We start from the raw sequence: 24,535 nt of genomic DNA, 5'->3' as shown, positions 1-24,535 counted from the left end.
GATGGAATTCCAGTTGAGTTATTTCAAATTGTAAAAGATGATGCTGTGAAAGTGCTGCACTCAATATGTCAGCAAATTTGGAAAGTTCAGCAGTGGCCACAGGACTGGAAAAGGTCAGTTTTCATTCCAATCCCAAATAAAGACAATGCCAAGGAATGTTCAAGCTACCACACAATTGCACTCATCTCACATGCTAGCCAAGTAATGCTCAAAATTCTCCAAGCTGCACTTTATAAGTATGTGAACTGAGAACTTCCAGATGAACAAACTGGATTTAGAAAAGGCAGAGGAACCAGAGATCAAGTTGTCAACATCCTTTGGAGCATAGAAAAAGCAAGAGAATTCCAGAAAAATGTCTACTTCTGTCTTATTGACTATGTCAAAGCCTTTGACTGTGTGGATCGCAATACACTGTGGAAAATTCTTAAAGAGGTGGGAATACCAGAACACATTACCTGCCTCCTGAGAAAACTGTGTGTGGGTCAAGAAGCAACAGTTGGAAACATACATTGAACAATGGACTGGTTCAAAATTGGGAAAGGATTATGTCAAGGCTATATGTTGTCACCCTGCTTACTTAATTCACATGCAGAGTACATCCTATGCTATGCCGGGCTGGATGAAGCACAAGCTGGAATCAAGATTGCCAGTAGAAATATCAATAACTTCAGATATGCAGAAGACCCCACCCTTCTGGAAGAAAGTGAAGAGGAACTAAAGAGGCTTTTGGTGAAAAATGTAAGAGGAGCTTAAAAAAAAAAAATCTGGCTTAAAACCCAACATTCAAAAAGTGAAGATCATGGCATCTGGTCCCATCACTTCATGGCAAGTGAAGTGACACGGTGACACTTTATTTTGGGGGCTCCAAAATCACGGCAGATGGTGACTGCAGCCATTAAATTAAAAGACACTTGCTCCTTGGAAGAAAAGCTATGACAATCCTAGACAGTGTATTAAAAAGCAGAAACATTACTTTGCCGACTAAGGTCCATATAGTCAAAGCTATGGTTTTTCCAGTAGTCATGTATGGATGTGAGAGTTAGAGCACAAAGAAAGCAGAGCACTGAGGAATTAATGCTTTTGAGCTGTGGTGCTGGAGGAGTCTTGAGAGTCCCTTTCACAGCAAAGAGATCAAACCAGTCAATCCTAAAGGAAATCAGTTCAGAATATTAATTAGAGGGACTGATGCTCAAGCTGAAGCTCCAATACTTTGGCCACCTGATGGGAAGAACTAACTCATTTGAAAAGACCCTGATGCTGGGAAAGATTGAAGGCAGGAGGAGAAGTGGACAACAGAGGATGAGATGGTTGGATGATGTTACTGATTCACTGGACATGAATTTGAGCACACTTTGGGAGTTGACGATTGACAGGGAAGCCTGGCCTGCTGCAGTTCATGGGGGTCACAAAGAATGGGACATGACTGAGTGGCTGAACTCAACTGAATTGAACCTAATTCCATGAGCACTTTAAAAGCAGATAAAATGGAGTGATATTTATTACTAGAAGGATTCTATGCATCACTTTCAGCTCAAAGATCATGAGGAAAACACTGATGAGACATGAACGAAGCTTCAAAAAGTCCAAACCTGTCCCCATGTTGATCATAAACAAGTCAAGCAGGTCCTCTGTCTTCCAACCCAAGGAAATCTGATAAATCTAAAAGTGTTTCTACCCTATGGTCTCCAGATAAGAACTCAACCTCCTCTAAATCTTGATGACAGAACTGATGGCATCTTGATGCAAGATCCTGAGCAGAGAACCCAGTTAAACAAGCCAAGAGTCACTGTGGCACAATAATGGATGTTTTTTTACCCTGCTGAATTTGTAGAAATTTGCTATTCAGTAGTAGTGAACTAATACAGTTACAAACCAAAATGTAAGAGTAAATCCAATTGCATTTATGCATTTATATGCAAAAGTTTTAATTAAACCAATAACAAACTTAATCCAACAATTAAAAATAATTCATGACCTAAAGATTTTATCTCAAGAGTATGAAGACAACATGAAAATTTAACTCACCTCTGGAAATATGTGTGATATATAGAGGAAGAAAAAAGAATTTAAGAGAAGAAAGGCAATTTTGTGTTATTTACATGTACTGACATTTGCAGTCAGTAATCTTTGTCGTTTAGGATTACTTTGCTGACAAGTTTGTTGAGTGGAGTTGGCTTGAAGAACAAAATTGGTGACAATAAAACTGATTTTCAGTTTAACCATTGATTTTGAGCTGTGCTGACTTCACTCACATAATTTATGTGCTTTTAAGTGACAAGGGATTTTAATTTTAGTTAAAATAATATTACTTGATTACTCAATCAGAATCATTTACTATATATTTTTGTTGTTATTTCACAGTATGATGCTTTTTCCTCCACTACATTTATAAACCTTCCTTATTTGTTGGCATTGTATTTGTTGCCTCTGCTACTGGATTGGAAGTTCTTTGAAGGGAGATCAGGTTTTGGTTTTGGTTTTGCTTGGTTGATTTGTTGCTGTTGTTGTTGATGATGCTGTGGTTTTTTTACATTTTCAACAACTTACTAAGCACATAGTTCATCACGGTACCTGATAATATTTATTGTTAAGAATAAATATTGGTAATTGTCTTTTTAAATAGCAGCAAAATTTAAATAGATAAATATATGTTAATGTCTAACAAGAAGAGCATTCAAATTCTGGCTATCATAATTATAATTTGCATTGTTTATTGTGTCCCTAAAGTCTTGCAAGATCCGTCTAGTCAAGGCTATGGTTTTTCCAGTGGTCATGTATGGATGTGAGAGTTGGACTATAAAGAAAGCTGAGCACCGAAAAATTGATGCTTTTGATCTGTGGTGTTGGTGAAGACTCTTGAGAGTCCCTTGGACTGCAAGGAGATCCAACCAGTCCATCCTAAAGGAGATCAGTCCTGGGTGTTCATTGGAAGGACTGATGCTGAAGCTGAAACTCCAATACTTTGGCCACCTCATGCAAAGAGTTGACTCATTGGAAAAGATCCTGATGCTGGGAGGGATTGGGGGCAGGAGGAGAAGGGGATGACAGAGGATGAGATGGCTGGATGGCATCACCAACTCGATGGACAATGAGTTTGTGTAAACTCTGGGAGTTGGTGATGGACAGGGAGGTCTGGCATGCTGCTATTCATGGGGTCGCAAAGAGTCGGACATGACCGAGAGACTGAACTGAACTGAACTGAACTGAAAGTCTCACTTTTCTTTATTTTCATAGCATGGCAGATACACTCTTTATGGGCATGGAACATGGAGTAGAAGTAAAATACACACATAAATTATTGAAATACCTGTTTTTCTTGGTGGATGAAATAGAACTGGAATTAGATTTGTGTCCCCTCTTGCCCATTTTACCAGTTTATTTTGTGCAGAAGACAGTAGCTGTGATAACTCCCGCAGGTTTCAGCATAATTTCTCACAAAGGAAACTACATTATTCATACAAAAGTCTAGACAGTTGAACAAACCTCCTGAGTCATGACGTAGCTGTTGAAGCATCCTCTGGATATCAAAGCATTTCCTAGCCTAGCTGATATCTTGGTAGAGCTGTAAACCATTCCCAAAATATAAGTCCTCCTAGAGTGTGAATCTTTAATTCAAACTTGCCAGATAAAAATGCTTTCTCTGTTTTGTTAGATATTTTTCAAATGCCTGACTCTAAGGAAGTAAATTGCTTTCCTGACTGACTAACTTGGTGGAGATTTCTTTAGATATATGCTGGTTTTGAAAGAACATTCAGGATCCCTCTTTATCACATTGTTCTTTATTGTTTTGATTTTATTATATATGATTAAGGCAAGATATTTGGTATCCCAGGTAAGAAGCTCTAGAAGCAAATGCAGGAAAGGGAGTATAAATTCTGCATTAAATGTATCTCAAAATGGAAAATCATTTGTTTAAATAAAGTAGAACCAGGATCAATAATTGATGCACCTTTACTCCCTAAAGCTTCATGAATTGACTGCTGTGCATGAATATAATAATTAAAATGTGTTGACAACAATTTAGTTGGTATCCACTGAAATTGTCAACTACTATTCAAAATAAAAATTAAAATGAAATCAGTCAGACATAGTATCATATGTCATTATAATTTTCAGTATCTGGTTAAAAAGTGATTGCTAATATATATTTATTTCCATCCTCAGAATTAACAAGGTCATGAATGATGTTTTCTTGTGCTTTCTTTTCTTTCTTTTCCATTTCCTAATAGATTAATGGCATGCTGATGTAACTCACCATTTCTGTTTCTTTCTGCAAAACTGATCGCATAATGGCTATCCAGGTTGACTGTACCATAGCTTCTCTCATTCTTATCATGCCAGGTATTTCACTCATATTCTAAGAACTAGACTAGCATATAGTTAGACAGAGAAGCTCTTTGCAAAAAGCATATGTGAGAAGCTCTTTGCAAAAAGCTTTAACTTCTAATTTTTCATATTTTCTTGTTATTTAAGGAATGCTGCCCCCACACCAAGGGAAAAAATAAAATAAAATAACTGACTGAGAATCAGTGCAACTCCTAGCCAGCATGCTAAAAGAGTTAGTATCTGAAGTTTCATTTTGGCTCATAAAGTACTTATATCTAAACTTACATATGAACTATAGAATTAAAAAATGGTTTGAGAATTAATATTTGAAATACTTATCACAGCCCCATGCTGTGAAAGCAGTTAATGCTACTTTTGTTAAATTAATACACTAATTGTTCTCTAATATGGGAAATCTTAAGAGGTTCACACATTTTCAGTGCTATAATTTGGCATATTTTAAATGACAAAAATATATTCAATAAGAGAAAGAAAATATGTTCCAATTATACAGATGATACTGCTCAACTGAGCAAATATGAGCTCAGGACATGTGAGCATGTGTGTGTGTGTATGCTATGTTGCAGTATGTGCTCATGAGACAAAGTCGAACAGTACTTTGACCCTGTGAAGCTGACTCTTTAATGGGAAAACTGGTGGTTTATTTGCTAATAGTGTCCGATTTCTGTGATCCCATGAACTATACCTGCCAGGATCCTCTGTCCATGGAATTTCCCAGGCAAGAATACTGGAGTGGGTTACCGTTTCCTTCTCCAGGGGATCTTCCTGACCCAGGAACTGAAGCTGAGTCTCCTGCGTTGCAGGCAGATTCTTTTTTTTTTTTTTTTTTCTCCATTTATTTTTGTTAGTTGGAGGCTAATTACTTTACATCATTACAGTAGTTTTTATCATACATTGAAATGAATTAGCCATGGATTTACATGTATTCCCCATCCCGGTCCCCCCTCCCACCTCCCTCTCCACCCGATCCTGTGGTACATATACACCATGGAATATTACTCAGCCATTAAAAAGAATTCATTTGAATCGGTTCTAATGAGATGGATGAAACTGCAGGCAGATTCTTTACTGACTAAGTGACCAGGGGAGCCCAGTGGAAAATCTAGACAAAATTAATAATTTCTATATAACATAAATCATAAGGAGGTGTTATATTCAGTAACTCAGGGAAGTAGAGAGAAAAGACATAAATATAACCTGAGAGTTAATGAAAGACATTCTAGATGACTGATCCAAAACCTGAATAGTGAAAGACAGCACAAAAATTTGGGATCAAAACCTGAAGCTGAGAAAATATTAGAAGCAAGATCTTAGTAATGATGATGTTAATGATAACAATAAATTATAACTAACAGTAGATAAAACAAATTGATTTTAAAGTCCTGTTAATTACTAATCTTCACAGTACAGTTACCATTATAATCACCTCTGTTTTGCAATATAAAATGACTGAGAAAAAGGACTCATAAGCAGCACAAAAATATCCAGCTAACAAGTGGTGAGGCCAGGTCATGAAACCAAAAACTCATAAAATGCTATAGCTTATAAATTAAACTTTAGGCAATGGTATACTACCATTCTTCTGGTAATATATATTTGTAAACAATTTTTATTGAGGTAAAATACACATAACATAGAATTGTCTGCTTTAACCATTTTAGTATTTATACTTGAATAGGATTTAGTATGTTCACAGTGTTGTGCAAACATCATCGGTATTTAGTTCCAGAACATTTTCTTCTTCCCAAAAGGAAACTCTATACCCATTAAGTAGCCATTTACAATTTCCTCCTTATTCCTATCTTTTCCTATGCTTCAGCCATAATTGTTTATCTGTATTCTTGTTTTGAACTCGTTGTCCCATTAAGTTGTTTGTCTCATTCTTATTGATTAAAGACATATTGGCACTCTTCTCTCAAGTTTTATTTTTCCACAGTGACTGTGTTTTATTTTTGATTTTTGACCATATTTGATGTTTATGCAAGTCTAGATAAAAAGTCTTTGCAGTTAATACTTTGAGGTATTATTCCATTGATTTTCACTAATACTGTTGGTGGAAGTTCTCAGACCTTTTTTCCTTTGAGGATTATATGTATTTATTCCCTAATTCATTTAAGGTCCTCTCTCTATCCATAATGTAGTTAGGTTAGGATGACTCTATGTGTGGAATTACTAATACAGTAATTTGCCCTGCATAAGACTCATGGCACTTCCAGAGCCTGAGAAGGTTTATATGAAATTAATTTGAAGTTTTCTCATCCATTATATCTTTATAGCTAGCTTCCTAACCATCTTATTCTGGCTTTCCTAGTATATAAATTTTGAAATCTTTTATTTTATTCCCAAATCTCTTGATTTCATTTTAATTTTACCTTAATTTTTCTCTATGCTGAATTCTGAATAATTCTACGAAAATCTGTATTCTAGTTCATTCATTCTTTCCTCATCGTGTCTATTCTATTTATCTCATCTGTGAGCGAACTATAGAAATGACCCCTGAAAGTATAGTCTTTATTTATCTGTGAGCTCTTTTATCATTTCTAGAATTTTTACTTTGTTGCTTTTCCAGATCAAATTCAGCATTTTTATATCTTTTACCTACTTGAACATTAACTTTTATTATTAAAACACATTACTCATATTTTTTGATACTCCATGTCTGATTCTTTTGCTTGTGTATAGTCTACTAATTCTTGCTCACAGTAGACTGTTCCTTTGGTTATTTTATTTTCTTGAAAACAAAATTTATGAGAATCTTAATGACTATTGCATTATATTATTCAGAAAACTTTGAGGGGTATGATAACATGTGTTGCTTGTAATGTTTTACATACAAACATTAAAGCTGTGTTTAATTACACAACATATTTGGAGTATTAACAATACTCAGAAATTCTAAATAAAATTTCTATTTTAGATATTTTGGGTACTGTAGGAAATATGATTTCTGATCTCAAACTTGCTTCAGACCAAACTGGAGGTTATAAATAATCAAACTCCCTCAACTGTCGAGTTTAATCATTGCCCCATTGTATTGGGAGTGCTGTTTTCCCCCAGTTGTATATTTTATTGAGTGTTGATATTTTGGGGTCATTACTTATATTGAGGAGCTCTTAGTTTGACTCTATCAGTCTGAGGATTTTTATTTTATCTTTACCCTTGTTGGATTAAAAGCATAGGCCTAAAACCTTCTAGATTTGAAACTTTCTTCATGGCAACTGTAGCTTTTCTGTGGGCTTTCCTCTTTGAATTTTTGCTTTATTTTAGATTTTTTTTAACTTAACTTATTTTAACTTTTAAAACTTTCTTGCTAATTAAGCTATGCACTTAAAGATTTTTAAATAAGTATTCAGCATGTTGAGGGAGAATAGTCAGTGCGCCATATTACTAGAAATACGAGTTCTATCCTATTTTTTAAAATTTCATTTTAATTAGTCTTGAAGGAATAATGTACCAAAAAAAAAAAAAAAAGGTTGATGAGAGGTAACAGTTGGACTGTGTTTGTTAGTCACTCAGTCGTGTCCGACTCTTTGCGACCCCACAGACTGTAGCCTGCCAGGCTTCTCAGTCCATGGAATTCTCCAGGCAAGAATACTGGAGTGGATTGCCATTCCCTCCTCCAGAGGATCTTCCCAACCCAGGGATTGAATCCTGTTCTCCTGCCTAACAGGCAGATCCTTTACTGCTTGAGCTATAGGGAAGTTTCCAAGAGGTAACAGTTATGGTTATGTAAATCTTTAACAGGCATTGAATATCTCAGATTTTTTTTATGGTTAAAATTAATGGCATTGATTTATTTTATAATAAGGAAATGATCTGTATTTGAAATAAATCTATAGTATTGGAACTATATGAGTTATACTTTTAATTATTCAAAAAGAATGATTTCTAAATAATCTCCAGATGCTTTTGCTGAGTGCAATTCCTCCTTGGGAATTTGTTCATTCCTGCCTTTGCCTGGCTGTACAGAGTTTTTCTATTATCTGCTATTCTCTATTTTTTTGGCTCCTACCCAGATTCTCCCTCTTTGCCTACCAGTTTCAATTTATGACTTGTTCAGTTTTATCCTTTTTAATTTGGCTGCTCCCCAAGTAATTGCCTTCTGGGGCACATACTTCTCAACCTGCTCAACAGTTCTTAAAAAAATTATGCTTTACTTTCTCATATAGCTCTGACTAGATAGAAAACTCAATTTTTCTAGTTCTCCAAAACATGAGTCACTCTGGTTCCTTGGGGAATAATGTATTCAAATTATGCATTTATTTAATATGTTTAATTGGAATGAGAGGCAGTTCTGGTTAGCAGATTCATTTATTATTGGTCTCACATTGAACCATCTGGGTGTGAATCCTCCTTTTCCATTAACTAATTAACTGTGTAGCATCAGATAAGTTAAAGTTTCTTATCTGACAAAAACTATAATAAAAATGGTACTTAACCAATAAGATTATGTTGATTAAATTAGAAAAAATATAAAATCTTAGTACAGTGCCCTATGTCTTTAGATATACTCATAAATGTGCATAAACACACATATGTGTAGACATAAATATAGATACAATGTAAGTTATTTTAGAAAAATGTATTTGGGGATATTTAGAGAAGGAAAAGTATTATAGAGATATTTACATGATTTTTTTTTTCAATTTCTTTAGATCACATGATAATAATTTAACCTGCCTGGAACATGCTCTTGCTCCTTTCCACCCAAATCTTCATTCCAGTTCAATAAGCCATTTTAGTAATTGTAATTCCCACTAACATTTACCTATTCCAAAATAACATAATAGTACTAATTATATTATTTGATCTCTTATGGTTGGGTATAGGTTTTTACAAACTTGACCATAAGTGTCCTAAGGCAGATGACAGAAAAAAGTCCTCATGCATCTAGCTCAATATCTGGAACATAGTAGATATTCAGTAATTATTTGTGTCAGTCAGTTTAGTTGCTCAGTCATGTCACTGTTTCCCCATCTATTTGCCATGAAGTGATGGGACCAAATAGGCTAACCACTCCAGTATTCTTGGGTTTCCTAGTGGTCAACTGGTAAAGAATCCACCTGCAATGCGGGAGACATGGGTTTGATCCCTGGGTTGGGCAGATGTTCTGGAGAAGGGAATGGCTACCCACTCCAGTACTCTTGCCTGGAGAATTCCATGGACTATATAGTCCATGGGGTTGCAATTATTTGTGTAGAAACTATTGAATCTTAACTTCACAAACCTAAGTGTCTCAAATAAACTATTTTTCCAGAGGCAAATTAAATAACTGGTAGACAGAGTAATTTTTATTTAGCAAAGGAACAATCAGACAATGCAAAATAACTTTTCTAAGAGTTTTGCTGAGTAACTTCAGTTGTGTCCTCTCTTTGTGATATCATGGACTGTGACATTCCAGACTCCTCTGTCCATGAGATTTTCCAGGCAAGAAAACTGGAGTGGGTTGTCATTTCCTTCTCCAATTTCTAGGAGTTAGTTTTCAACATTTTATCATCATAAATCCCAAAACAATAAGAAAATCAATTACAATATATTAATTAAGGGGAAAAAAAGAAAAATTATCTCAATGTAAATTTTTCCAAGTGTTTTTTAACACTAGGTACTCCAGAAAACAGGAGTTAAAGTATGTGTTGAAATGTGAAAACAATTTCACATGTTAGTAGTCCTAACACCTCCTCAGTCTCCTCCCTTGAACATCTTCAAAGGTAGAGAGAAGGCTTACTTTCTGGAGAAATGGCAGAAAGAGGCTCTGGAGTCAAGAAAATTAGACAAAATAGGCACAGAGATGGAAACAGAATTTTAATCAGAAATTTACCTGATGAACTTTGAACCTTTTTGGAGAATTCCATTTACCACATGACTACATGTGTAACATGACTCACTCATAGAATCTGATGACTGAGAGAAAGACTACCATGGATTACTAATTGGGATACTACAATTAAGAAAAAAAAAGTCACTTGTTTCCTAGTAATATTACAACAATGAATCCTAAACTTTAGCTTGCATTAGAATCACCAAATAACTTTTTAAGGGACAGATTTCCAGGCATTTAAGGGACTTGACAATTAAGTGGGAAAATGGTAAATGAATAATTAACTCTAGAAAGAAAGTAAAACCCATACGTAACAAACAATGCAAAATATCTCTTAGTTTAACATGAAATGCTTTCATATACAGAGTAATTAAGCATTACATATTGAGTTAAAATGGAATAAGTTTTGAGAAAATACAAATATGGGTGTGAAAAAGAAATGAAAATCATATCATCAGTAGTAGAAAACAAATCATCATATCAAATTAACAAGTAAAAATAGCAGAAACCTATATTATTTAGGACTATGAAAAAAAGAAAAAAAAGTTTGATAAAGTTGCCAAATTGATGGCACTTAGGAAAAGGATGGTGAGAGGTGGAAGACATCTTGTGGATTCTGGATACATATTTTATATTTCTGTCTTATTTATAACCATCAGCATGAGTGATTTTAATATGAGTATAATAATTTTCACAAATGTAACTCAGATATTCCCTTTATTCCTTAATTGATAGCCATAATCAGCTGCACTATTTTATTTATGTAAATTTATAATATGCCAGTATTAATTTGATAGCATATTTAATGCAGAAAAGTCCCAGAGTCTGAATGCACTCTTTTTAATTTGAATAACATACATGAATTCACTGTGACTGCTTTATGGAAGACATTATACCATTTTTATGTAGCTTCATGATGCAGAAAGTGTGAAAACTTGAAAGGTCATTGTATAAACATTCTTTCAATTACTATTCTTTTAATTGCATCATACATATAGTGATAAATATACTTCTAAAACTTTATAGAACAGATGACTTCATCTTGTAATAGCTGATTAGTATTCAAAAGTATGTACTATTGATATTTTTATTGGTGGTATAATTTTCTACAGAATTAGAATATATACAGGTGGATGGATATAGCATTTCTGTATTAAATTAATTAATTCTTTTATAACACTCTCCCCCTTCCCTTTGTTACTATCCTCTTTGGTGCATACAAATTCTTCAGTAGTGTCCATAGAATAATCAAGTGGAAGTAATTATTTTGAGAGTTTATGCATCTTTTAATATCTCTCTTTCACTTTCTAACCTAGATGTTATTTGGAGAAAATAAATATTCTTAATAAATCTTTTAATGGAAACCAATATTTCAAAATTTTTAAATCTGCTGTGCTAGTGTATTCTAGTTTCCATTTTTCTTATTGAGATGATTTATGACATTTTATTTCCTGAAATTTTCCTCTCCATCCCCTAGGTATAGATTTATCTATTCCTTCTCTCTTTTTTCACTCATTTTTTGCTATATTTGTTTATGTATTTTTTGGTTGTCATTTATCTGTTTGATGATGTCTTGTCCACTATCATTGAATTTATGTGTGTGTGTTTTCTCTACATATTTATACTATTTAATTTTTTAAAGGGGATGATTTCATAGACAAACTCATATATGGTCAGTCAGAACTAGTCTTGGGTGTGTCCATCTTTTGCTGATACAAAGAAAAATTACTTCTTTCAACTATTATTTATTTAGTAGCTACTATCTACCATGCAAATGCATATTTTATTCTAGTGTACATACAATAATCATGTAAATTCAAGGCAATAAATAATTTCTGATATAATTATGTCACCCGGAAAATTGCAGAACATTCTAACTGGACTTTGCCAAATGAAAGAGAGAGGAACAAAGAAGAAAGAGAGGAAGGAAGAGAACAAGAGATCCACTACCACATTATGATTTTAATCTACATGGAGGAAGAAATAGCCACTCATTACTGTGAAGGTTAGTTTTCTGCATCAACTATACTGAGCCATGGGTTTCCCAGATATTTGGCCAAACCTATTCTGGGTATGTCTGTGAGAGTGTTTGTGATGAGATTAACTTTAAATTGGTAGAATTAATAAAGCATATTGCTCTTCTTACTGTGACTGGGCCTCATTCAATTAGTTTTATGCTGAATAGGACAAATATCCTCTCTTGGGTAGGAGAAATTCCTCTTGCCTGACACCCTTGAATTATTAGCTTTTTCAGTCACAAGCTTGCTGGCCTTTGCATGGTAATTGTATCCCTGGCTCACTTGGGTATCCACTTTACTTATTCACTCTCATTCGGCACACCTTAGGACTCATTAGTCTTTATAATCACATAAGCCAAATCCTTATAGTAAATACTTTATATGTAAGTATACATATATATAAATACACATAGCAGTCATACATATTGCAATACATGTGTGGAAATACATATAGTATTCACACATATTTTAATACACAAAATATTACTAAGATCATGGCATCTGGTCCCATCACCTCATGGGAAATAGATGGGGAGACACTGGAAACACTGGCTGACTTTATTTTCAGGGGCTCCAAAATCACTGCAGATGGTGGCTGCAGCCACGAAATTAAAAGAGGCTTACTCATTGGAAGGAAAGTTATGACCAACCTAGATAGCATATTAAAAAGCAGACATTACTTTGCCAACAAAAGTCCGTCTGGTCAAGGCTATGGTTTTTCCAGTGGTCATGTGTGGATGTGAGAGTTGGACTGTGAAGAAAACTGAGCACTGAAAAATTGATGCTTTTGAACTGTGGTGTTGGAGAAGACTCTTGAGAGTCCCTTGGACAGCAAGATCCAACCAGTCCATCCTAAAGAGATCAGTCCTGGATGTTCATTGGAAGGACTGATGCTGAAGCTGAAACTCCAATACTTTGGCCACCTCATGCGAAGAGTTGACTCATTGGAAAAGACCCTGATGCTGGGAGGGATTGGGGGCAGGAGAAGGGGACAACAGAGGATGAGATGGCTGGATGGCATCACCAACTCGATGGGCATGAGTTTGAGTAAACTCTGGGAGTTTGTGATGGACAGGGAGGCCTGGTGTGCTGCGATTCTTGGGGTCACAAAGAGTCGGACATGACTGAGCGACTGAACTGAACTGAACTGAATATATGTATTGATATGATTACTAGTAGTAAAAATATTATATACATTTTGTAAAAATACATTTCATTTCAAGAAATGTAGACACTTTAGTTCAACTGAGAAAATCTTCACTTAATTTTTTGGAAGAAGTTCTGGATAAAGTTTTAGCTGCATTAATTTTAATATCAGTCCTTCAACTGTTGAATCCTTGGTTTTCATGATATGTTCCATTTCTTTGAAGACATCTTTATAAGAAACAGAAATCTGAAGAACCTATAATATATTTTAGTGTAAAAATTCATCTAATATTTACATGCATATATAAAATTCCCTGGTGGCTTAGAGAGTAAAAAATCTGCCTGCAATGCAAGAGACCAGCTTCAATCCCTGGGATGGGAATATTCCCTGGAAAAGGGAATGGCTACTCACTCTAGTATTTTTGCCTGGAGAATTCATGAACAGAGGAGCCTATTGGACTACAGTCCATGGGGTCACAAAGAGTGACTGTCACTATGAACAAATGAGATAATACATATGAAAAGAGTTTCAGGTAAAAAACAAATTGCTATTTAGCTGTTAGCTAATATTTGGTATAATTATCTAATCTGTTGTCTAGTATCTTGAACAGATAACAATATGTAATAAACACTCATAATGACATGATGAAAATAGATATACATACTTACACACAATATGCATATACACTCTATGAATTATATACACATACACACATATATATAGAGAGAGATATGTAAAATAATACAAAAGTGACAAGCTACTTTAACAGTGCTTCCAAAATGATAATATACCATGATAATATAAAAATTATAAATGAAAATGAAATGAGAAAAAGAAAATTAAATAAAATCAAGGACAAACAAAACCGACACAAGAAAGAACATTCTTCCTAAGCACTCCTAGTTGGATTATTAATATTTCATTCAGCAAATATTTTAACTACTTATTCACAAAAGAAGCTTTCTAGTCATGGCGAAGGACACAAAGAATTGGACAATTTACTATCATCAAGTCATTGCAAGTTAGAAAAGCTGAAGAATAACTAATGCTACCAGGTTGCCTAATCCCACTGTTATCATAAAATAGCCACCCAAAGGAAAAAAAGTGGTAAGGAAATCAGGCCTTTATTCATCTATATAGACATGTATTTGTCTTGGACCTAAAAGTAGAAAAGTGATAATTTACATTGTCCTAAGTTCTTTCCCTTTTTGTCCCCCTTGTAAGATCAAAACTGCCTATATGATACTACTTTCTTTGGCTTTTAAAATTGTACCATGTAATATTTCTAATTTAGGTTTATTCTTTCAGAATATTGCCAAATATAAAAAAGACACCTTTCAAAATGTAATATTAGCAGCTCTGTGTTGGTTATTATTATGCATCTTACAATGCTTTCAGTAAAAGAGGTTCTGAATGAGAACTAGTTTGTCAAAGACTCTTTCATATTAAAGTTACCACGATTGTGCTCCTTGACTAAGTGCTCCTCTTCTCTTATTCTTCAAATAACTGAATTTAACATAGTTCTGTGCCATTGTGATGTTTTCATAATTTAAAAGTACTATTTTGTCTGCGACACATTGTGTGGGAGTCTGCCTTAGGCTACTGAAGACCTGATGGAATAATGTCAAATGCACGATACAAATAATTATTTCAATAAACATCATTTTCTCTTTTCATTGCCTTAAGACTGTCTAGTTATACAATCACATTAGTGTCTTAACATTTTTCTAATGATAAGAAAATAATATTCAAGCATTGATTACCTCTCTTCACTATCCAGGCTGTACATGTCAAATATTTTATTAGTACTTCAAAATTTGCAACTAGTTAACTTCCACAGCTTGCTACCATATACTAGTGTGCCTACTGATAATTTATTTTTGTCAAATTATGTACAGCATTCACTGCTAGAATCTGTATGATCCAGCAAAGATCATAAGCATAAGAAAAATCACTGTCCCAAATCGTCTGAGTCCTATGTGTTTATGCTTTTAGAATAAGACTTTTGATGACATAGTCCTTTATAACTTGATGGAGAGCAAACAAATGCATCACTTTTTTGAATCTATATTCAGTAATAAACAGAAATTAGATTTCCCTTGTAAAGGAGAGGATGTTAAGAGAGAATAGGAATTATGCTAGGGCTTCCCAGGTGGTGCTAGTGGTAAAGAATCTGCCCGCCAAAGCAGGAATGAGTGAAAGTCGCTCAGTTCTGTCTGCCTTTTTGAGACCCCATGGGCTGTATAGTCCATGGAATTCTCCAGGCCAGAATACTGGAGTGGGTAGCCTTTCTCTTCTCCAGGGGATCTTCCCAACCCAGGGATCGAACCTAGGTCTCTCGCATAGGGGGCAGATTCTTTCCCAGCTGAGCTACAAGGGAAGCCCAAGAATACTGGAGTGGGCAGCCAATTCCTTCTCCAGCTGATCTTCCCAACCCAGGAACTGAACCTGCGTCTCCTTCATTGCAGGCAGATTCTTTACCAACTGAGCTATCAAGGAAAACTGCCAACACAGGACATGGAGGTTCAATCCTCGGATTGGGAAGATATCCTGAAGTAGGAAATGGTAACCCATTCCAGTATTCTTTCCTGGAAAATTCCATGGACAGAGGAACCTGGTAGGTTACAGTCTATGGAGTTGCAAGAAATTGGACATGACGAAACATGGATGCACTACTGCTTGAAAATCTTCAAATTATTCTTAATGGGATCTTTGTTAGATTAACATTTAGAATTTATGCCATAACATTTTAGTTGCTAAATGTCTTTATATTGAAATGTTTATTTTACATTATTTAAAAGCATAAAACTGCTAAAGTTTAAAAGAATGTAGACGGTATGTTTCATCATATTATATTACAGATAATATTTAATTACAAAAAATATATATTAATTCTCATCATGCATCCTCATGCTGAGATTAAGTGAGTTTGCTCCTATATTATACAGCCTGAAAATAAATAAGTGAAACATACATATGCAAGTGTTAATTGCTTCATCATGCCCAACTCTGCAATCCCATGGACTGTAGCATTCCAGGATCCTCCATCCATTGGATTTCCCAGGCAAGAATACTGAAGCGGATTGCCATCCACTTCTCCAGGTGATCTTACCAACCCAGGGATCGAACCCAGAACGGCTTCATTGCTGGCAGATTCTTTACCATCTGAGGTACTAGAGAAGCCCAGATTTGAAAACTGATTGCAGAAATCAGTCATTTTACTGGTCATTTTTTCAGAATTATCTTGAAAATTCAAGTTTTTTGTCTGGATATTTTGAACTTGATTTTCCAAAATAACATTAAATCATATCCAATATTGAGGATTTCTAGCATTCCTGTGGCAGTTTCTTCATTTCTTCAGGTGTTTTTTGAGCTTCAAAAATACTGTTACACTTTTCCCAGTAGTTTTGTACATAATGTTGATAGATGTATTTCTGTTGACTGTGCTATATTTGTTGCTATCATAAATGGTATTTTTAAACTTCTATTTTATTTTCTTACTAGTTATTGATGCTAATGATTCTCATGAGTGTGTTCTCTGAAGATCATCATAGGATCTGCAAAGAATAATGCTTTTATTTACTTCTTTCCCAGGCATTAGCTTTATATTGTCTCCTTTTTTATTGTGTTTACTCTAACATGCCCTGTACTTTTGTACTGAACCACTAATGTTCTTAATTTTTTAAATATATGACTAAAATTGCTCTATCAATATAATATTTACTGTAAATTTTTTTGATTATTCTATTATATATGAAAATTTCAGATGATCAATTACATTTAGAGTCCTCTAACAAATACAAGTTAATTTTTATCAGTATTTTGTTCTGTATCTATGAGAAGCTTTACTTTCTTCTTTACTCTTTAGTGTCAAGTGGGATAAATTCATAAATATTTTAATGTTGACTGAACATCATGTTACCTAATTTTGCTCATTAAATGAACTGCTGCATCATATTTGAAGTTACTTCTGTTTAAAATTATAGGATCTATATGTTCAAATGAATCATGTACTATATTTATTGATTATCTATCTATCACCTTTGATATCTAGTTTCTATAAATAACATAAATTATTTTGTGTAGAATAACCAACATTTTATACGGTGCAAGAGCTGTATAAGACAACCTATGAAATTATTTGTAAAATTATCTAGTATTTTACTATTAAAACATTCACTCTTTAAAATTGTAATTGTATTTAAAACTTAAAATGTTTCTTGGGTACATTTAGTCATGAATTATTTCCTAGAAAAAATAGACAGCAATTTAAAAAATGTGTATATTGTATATTTATAATTTTATTAATAATGTATTCTTAAAACTTTTTAGTCCAACTATAAGTATGCCCCTTTTCATTGCTAACAATTTTTGATAGGGCTTTGTATAAGTTTGCTTATTTTAAGTATGTTACAATTGTAATTTTGTTTTGTCTTTTGTAATTATTCCTAATACATACTGTCATCATTCTTTATTTCTATTTCATTTTTCTTTTTACTAAAAAACAAACAAACAAACAAATATTTCCTAATTTATAGGAAGCATAAGTCACTTCATTTGCTTGAAATCTTATGTCTAGTCAAGGCTATGGTTTTTCCAGTGGTCATGTGTGGATGTGAGAGTTGGACTGTGAAGAAAGCTGAGCACTGAAAACTTGATGCTTTTGAACTGTGGTGTTAGAGAAGACTCTTGAGAGTCCCTTGGACTGCAAGGAGATCCAACCAGTCCATCCTAAAGGAGATCAGTCCTGGGTGTTCATTGGAAGGACTGATGCTGTAGCTGAAACTCCAGTACTTTGGCCACCTCATGAGAAGAGTTGATTCATTGGAAAAGACCCTGATGCTGGGAGGGATTGGGGGCAGGAGGATAAGGGGATGATAGAGGATGAGATGGCTGGATGGCATCACCGACTCAATGGGCATGAGTTTGAGTAATCTCCGGGAGTTGGTGATGGAGAGGGAGGCCTGGCGTGCTACGATTCATAGGGTCGCAGAGTCGGACACGACTGAGCGATTGAACTGAACTGAACAGAACTGATAGCAATATATATTTTCTTTAAATATCCATTTATAAAAACGCTTTTGTTCCTTGATTATAAATATTTATTTTTTGTTATTATCATCTTAATATCAATACATGTTGGTTAAGAATGTGTTGTTTTAGAATTCAAACACAAATTTTAAGTTTAAATAATTTTACATTTTTATTAAGCAAATGCATATTCATAAAAATCAATATTTATCTGGAAAATATTGAGAATTTAATAGTAGTCTGTGGTCATTAGTTTGTAAATATTATCTGAGTAGCTAAGAGAATGTCCATTCTTTATCTTTAAATTTAAAACTTTTTATGTTTTAAAAGAAAGATATATTGAATTTTCAATTTTAATTATTTTGTTTAAGACTTCTATATTCTCATTAATGTTCATACTGAATTAGAATGAATATAAAATTTGATATAATTATATTAAATTCCTTACAAACCTATATTTTTATTTAAAACTTAAAATTTGCTTTGTTATTTGGGGCACTTGTACACATTGAAGCAGAGTAAATTTTTCATTATTTTAATCATTTAATTTAATTTAATTTAATTATTTAATTGAATGATTAAAATAAAATGAAATCAGTGCTTTAATAATAATTCTTTAAAAGTTTAAAATATAACATTCTTATTAATACTCATTTTAAATCCTATTTAGTCTAATAGTATTGTTGTATTAACACTTCATTGTGTATTTTTTTCTCTCTTTTGTGAAATATGATGTATGAAAAAAATTAAGAGTATATACCCTAGGATTCATTTTTATAAAAATTCCAGAAAATCAAACTAATCTAAAATAATGTTTGTGCTAAGCCACAGTGATATAAGTTATATACTGCTATTGGGCATGTTAAAATATTATCTTCATAGAAATATATATTAAAACTCAAATTTTAAAATATAAGCTAATGCAATCTTGTGCAATAAATTCACCCTAATAAAGCTCTAACAATACATTCTCTCCCTTTTCAAAATATTAAACTCAATTTTTGCTGTGTCACTGTATGAAAAACTTTTGAACAGTAATATTTAGTGCTGTGCAAATATGTACATGATTTATTTGGCATATGTTCTATTGCTGACCATTTGGTTTAATTTACAGTTTAAATCACTATACTCTTTTTTATTGTGCATAGATGTATACATATGTCTCTTACCTTAATTTTCTCTATCCATTGAAGTCCTGGGAATTGAAAGAACGAAGATCTTTCCTGTATACTAACAATAGTCACCAAGAATTCCTAAACTGTCTTGAAGTTTCCCTGTATTCTCTTCAAACCCTTGAAAATAGCTTTATAAAATTCTTAAATTACCCAATTTGAGTAGGTTATCTCATTTCTGTCAAGACTCTAACAGGTAATATGGTCCTCACAATTTTATATTTTATAATGTTATATGTTATAATTTAAAATATCACAAAGAACATCACATATTTATCTGTTGTTTTATTTTTATTATTGTTCATATTATTTTAGTTTAATTATACTGGAGTTCCCAAATTGAGAAATTAATCAAACAGGGTGTGTTTGAAGTTAACTTTTTGATCAGGAAAAAAGAAAAAGGAGAAAGATCTCCATTGCTTTTATTCTCTTATTTCTATTGTTTTTTAAAGCAAAACCCAAACCATTTTTTTTCCTCCTTCCAAAGTAGGCACTGTTTTTCAAGGCATCTAAATATAAAAATTGTTCAGTTATAAAACATGAATTACCCCAAAGCCACACAACTAAAGTGAAAACTGAGTCATTTAGTTGTAGGCCTGTTGAACAGTTCAGTAAAATGTGTTTTTGCATCATTTTCACTTGCATAAAAGTGAACTGTGAGTAACTCCAAAGAGACACTAATTTTGGGATGATATTTGCTTAATGCACCACTGTCATTTTACATAATGGAAAAGACAATAGATTTCCCCTCACTTTTCAAAGAGTTTATTTATTTAAAACAAATAAATAAACAAATCTTCCAGCCCTATATACAGTTTCTTTTTAGGGTTTTTGGTTTTTTTTTTTTTTTTTAATGCTTTTTCCTCTATGTCTTCCAAACTATATTGAAGCCAAACAAAAAAAAATGGCAGTTATTTGGTTGGAAGACAGACTTCCATACTTTCCAAATTGTACCCTAATGTCTTCTTGTTGTTTGGTTGCTAAGTCGTGTCTGACTCTTTTGAGAATCCATCACAACAACAACAACTGTAATGTTTATTTAGATTCAAATAAAACAAATCAAATAAAACAAAAAACTAGCTTTTGGCATATCCTAGATGTGCTAGAGAAATATTCACTCAACAAAAACATACTGGTAAGTTACTAAGTACTAGTAATATTATTCTGCACTAAGGATATATATGCTATTGTATAATAAACAGATATATAAACAATTACAAGCATGCTCACAGTAAATAAGGGGCGATAAGAGCATCATAAATAATGGATATAAAGAACACTTAATTTTTGTGTGCTTTGTAGACTAAGTATGAATCTAGTTGATTGTACTCTATGTAGTTAAAAGAGCATTTTTATTGGGAACTTCTATAGGATTAGAAAAACTAGGGCAATAGTTTTAAAAACAATCAAAAAGATTTTATTATGGCAGAGACTATGCTGAGAAATGGGAAACACTAAAGGAACTAAAGATATGCTAGATTCAGAAAATTTTCCACCGTTTGCATGTGATTGAGTTTTATGAAATTGTACCTGGTGCCTTTCCTTGTTTCTTTCTAGCTCTTTTCAAATTTTCCACTATAAAATACCCCTTTCCACACTTCAATCTGAGCTTTTCTCTTTTTGTTAGAGAAGAGGTTTTGGAGACATTTGCCATGGCTCAGAATGTGCTGTAGGCACAGATTCTGCTTACACAAGTTTGAAGCTACTTCAATACTCTCTTGATTCCATAAAATGTTAGTCTGCCAGCCAGACTTAGAATCATTGATCTGGAAGGCGTCTTTCAGTACATGTGATTCAGGCAGTTGTCAGTTAGCAGAAGCTCCTTGGAATATTTTTTCAAATCACAGCACCAAGGAAAAAGGCAAAGGCTGTGTGTATTGGTTTGTCATGATTACATGCATGCGTGCTAAGTTGCCTCGGTCCTGTTTGACTCTTTGCGATCCTATGGACTATAGCCCACCAGTCTCCTCTGTCTATGGGATTCTCCAGGCAAGAATACCCAAATGGGTTGTCATGTCCTCCTCCAGGGGATCTTCCTGACCCAAGATTCCCAAATCTGCACCTCATGTCTCCAGCATTGGCAGGCGGGTTCTTTACCACTAGTGCCACCTGGGAGACCCTGTCATGATTACAAACCCACCTATTTATGGTTTAGTCATATACTTATGGCTGAGTCACCTGGTAAGCACCTGAGGGCTTCCCACTTGTCTCAGCGGTAAAGAATCACCTGCCCATGCAGGAGACAAGGGTTGGATCCCTGGGTCAGGGAGAGACCCTGGAGAAAGAAATGGCAACTCACTCCAGTATTCTTGCCTGTGGATCCCATGGTCAGAAGAGCTTGGCAGGCTACAGTCCATGGGGTCACAAAAGAGTCAGGCACAACTCTGCTAATAAAGAATAACAATAAAAATGGCTTAAGTGAAGTTGTATTGACCTTCAAGTAAAGTTGTTTACAGGGCTTCTCAGATGGTGTGAGTGAGTGAGTGAGTGAAAGTCGTCCAGTCGTGTCCGACTTTTTGTGACCCCATGGACTATACAGTCCATGGAATTCTCCAGGCCAGCATGGTGGAGTGGGTAGCCTTTCCCTTCTTCAGGTGATCTTCCCAACCCAGGGATCGAACCCAGGTCTCCCGCATTGCAGGTGGATTCTTTACCAGCTGTGCCACAAGGGAAGCAGTCAGATAGTGTAGTGGTAAGAAATGTACTTGCCAGTGAAAGAGACAAGAGATGCAGTTTTCATCCTTATCTTGGGAAGATCCCCCGGGGTAAGAAACGGCAACTCTCCCTAGTATTCTTGCCTGGAAAAGCCCATGGACAGAGGAACCTGGCAGGCTATAGTTCATGAGGTCACAAAGAGTCTGAAGTGACTGAGCACACGCGTGTGCGCACACACACACACACACACAACTTGTTCACATTGGGGGGGATTTTAAGGATGAGGTCATCAAAATTGCTTTGTTCATCACTTAGTGACTAAACCGCCACCAAGTGCTTATGGATATGAACATACAAAAGGACAGACTATGATATTAATATATACTACCAATATATAGCCATATATATTAATGTATGTATTATATGACATATTAATATGACAACATATATTAATATGACATTAATATAATATGCCAAGAAATTGTGAGGGTTTAGGGAGAACATTTAGACTGGGCAAGGCTACTCTTTGCTGATCTAAATAGCTCTCAAAAGACCTTGAGACATTAGATCCTGCTGTGGCAAGGCTACTCTCCTGGCAGGGATGAAAATCATGCAGAGTTTTCCTGAAGGAGAAGGTCCTGGCAGCCGTCAGCAGTGCCTTCCTTCCACTAGCATCGTGCGTTAATAACGAGGGGCTTTGGGTCTGCTTTGGCAGCTGGACAGCAGCTCTTGGTTGGTTAAACTAACTCGTCTAAGAACCAGCTTGTAGAAAGGTATGCCTCAAGTGAGTTTAGACTTATTTCTTTAATCTCCCCTTTTCTTGGAACAATAGTGTGATTAATCTATCATTGTTTTTAATATGTTATTTTCTTTCTGGCCTATTAAGAGACATTATTTTATATGCTATTGACTTGTGAAATATTGTTATAAATTATAATTCCCTTAGTGAATCTGTGTTAATTAAGTATTGGCAAAGACAATCTCAGTCTCTGAACATAATTTGCTGTAAACAAAACCACGGATAAGTCAGATTCAGCCAACCAATGCTCAAATGTCATCATGTGATTCACGTTTAATACTTATATCAAATTTATTCTTTGGAGAGCTTACTTTTTATTGACAATATGTAAAAGAAAATAAATTTATGTAAATAATAACTTTGTTAAGTAGATGTCTATTTGACATATATCTTAAATATATGTGAGTCCAAGAAAGCAGATTCAGTATATATGATAAGGAAATATTATCATATATATAATCAAAAAAATATTGGATAATAAATAATACACATGTTTCTTAAGCAATATATTTATATGTTTAAAACAGTATTTCCTTTTTTTTTTTGGCTATGCATATGGGATCTTAGCTCCTTGATCAGGGATTCCACCTGCAGTAGAAGCACAGACTCTTAACCACTGGACTACCAGGGAACTGCCCCAAATAATATTTCTTGCACTTATCTTTCACTAATGGGTGTGGCAAATTCTATTGCTTATCCTTTTAAATATAGATAAGCCGCTTTTGGCAATAATTGGATCTCAAAAGAAAGGGAACCTACTTAATTGTGTTAAGATGGTTATTACAGTTATCAAAAAATAAATATGCAAGAAAACTTACTTTACATTAATTTCTTTATGATAGAAGCCAATCTGTGTTTTTACTACAAGGTTGATGTATTTTTTCTGGGAATGGTCAGTCATATGCAAATTAAAATTTTGTTTGATATTTCATACACTCTTGAAAAACTAAAACATATGAGACTAAGCCAGGATACTTGTTTTTAGATCATATTAATATATAGCATATAAGATATCAATTGTGTTTTAATATGCATTGAATACATATAAATCTATATATTTTTAGAAATGAGTTATATTTAAAATAATTTAAATACAATATAGGTCAATAAATTATCATGTATTCATGGGATTTCTTACATATTCAACAAGTACCTAGAAGTCTAACAGCCCATAAAAATATTATAAACACTATGAAGGGAAAAAAAGAATCTTCTATGAATCATTTAAAAGTTTTAATATAAAATATGTAAGCCATTATTTCATTTTCTAGATTGAATGAAGTAAAGATTTCAAGGACCTTATAAACTTTTCTAAAGCTGTTGTTCAGGAATAACCGATATTTGGATCAATAAATATTGAATTTGAGTTTGTTATAATTGAAGTATGTAACTCTTAGAGAATCAGTGGTTCCATTAATTGAGTGTATATCTATGAAATACATAATGAAAAGGAACCCTACAAAAACGGGAAAAACATAATTAAATTTATAGAACTGCTTTTCTTCTATTAAAATAAAGGATTATAGCCCAAACCAGACAATTGTGATA

This window comes from Odocoileus virginianus, chromosome 21 (assembly GCF_023699985.2).
Source record: "Odocoileus virginianus isolate 20LAN1187 ecotype Illinois chromosome 21, Ovbor_1.2, whole genome shotgun sequence".
Taxonomy (NCBI): Eukaryota; Metazoa; Chordata; class Mammalia; order Artiodactyla; family Cervidae; genus Odocoileus; species Odocoileus virginianus.
The sequence above is the reverse complement of the archived record's forward strand: the minus strand, read 5'-3'. Positions refer to the sequence as shown.